The sequence below is a fragment of the Hyaena hyaena genome, unplaced genomic scaffold, assembly GCF_003009895.1.
Source record: "Hyaena hyaena isolate Hyena2069 unplaced genomic scaffold, ASM300989v1 scaffold_655, whole genome shotgun sequence".
NCBI lineage: Eukaryota > Metazoa > Chordata > Mammalia > Carnivora > Hyaenidae > Hyaena > Hyaena hyaena.
Window position 1 is genome coordinate 16,276 of NW_024081289.1, and position 998 is coordinate 17,273.

At 44.7% G+C, this 998-nt stretch overlaps 1 pseudogene; it reads right to left on the reverse strand.

Moving 5' to 3' along the window:
• Nucleotides 1-897: 897 nt before the first annotated feature.
• Nucleotides 898-998, reverse strand: LOC120219968 (annotated as a pseudogene).

A 998-nucleotide genomic window follows, 5' to 3' on the forward strand; every position in this document is an offset into this window, starting at 1 on the left:
AATGTTTTATTTATTTCTAGGAGAGAGAGACAGCGTGAGCAGGGGAGGGTCAGAGAGAGAGGGAGTCACAGACTGAAACAGGCTCCAGGCTCTGAGCTGGCAGTCAGCACAGAGCCCGACGCGGGGCTCAAACCCACAAACCGCGAGATCATGACCTAAGTGAAAGTCGGAAAGTCGGACGCTTAACCGACTAAGCCACCCAGGCGCCCCTGACCTTGTCTTTTCTAAGTAAATAGTATGCTACTGATTATTTTTAAATTACCCTAGTTCTTGATAATATTTTAGAAATTCAAAGCCAAATTTAATGTTCATAGTTAATTCTCTTAATCTTTTTTAAATTACTTTTATTTGTTTTTTAGAGAGAGAGTCAGACAGACAGAGAGTGCAAGCAGAGGAAAGGGGCAGAGTGGGGAGTGGGGGAGAGGGGTGGAGAGAGAGAGAGAGAGTGAGAGAGAGAGAGAGAGAGAGAGAGAATTCCAAGTAGGCTCCACACCTAGCACAGAGCCCAACACGGTGCTCCACCACTCTGGGATCATGAATTATTTTTTATAAAATAAAAATTATTTATTTTTTGAGAGAGAGAGACAGAGAGAGAGTGCAAGTGGGTGGGGAGGGAAAGATTGAGGGGGGGGGAGAGAGAGAAAGAGAGAGAGAGAGAGAGAGAGAGAGAGAGAGAGAGAATCCCAAGCAGGCTCCACACCCAGCACAGAGCCCAACAGGGGACTCCACCACCCTGGGATCATGATCTGAGCCAAAATCAAGAGTCGGATGCTCAACCAACTGAGCTGATAAGAAGCCTCTCTTTTAGCCTCTGTAGACAGTAGTTTTTCTTCTGTCTTCTATCACTTTGATTTTCTATTTCTTTCTGTACTCCTATTTGCATTTTATTTAATTCTTTAAAATACGGAGCACTTCACAAATTTGCGTGTCATCCTTGTTCAGGGGCCATGCCAATCCTCTCATTCTAATTTTAGTACATGTGCTGCCAAAGCGAGCAC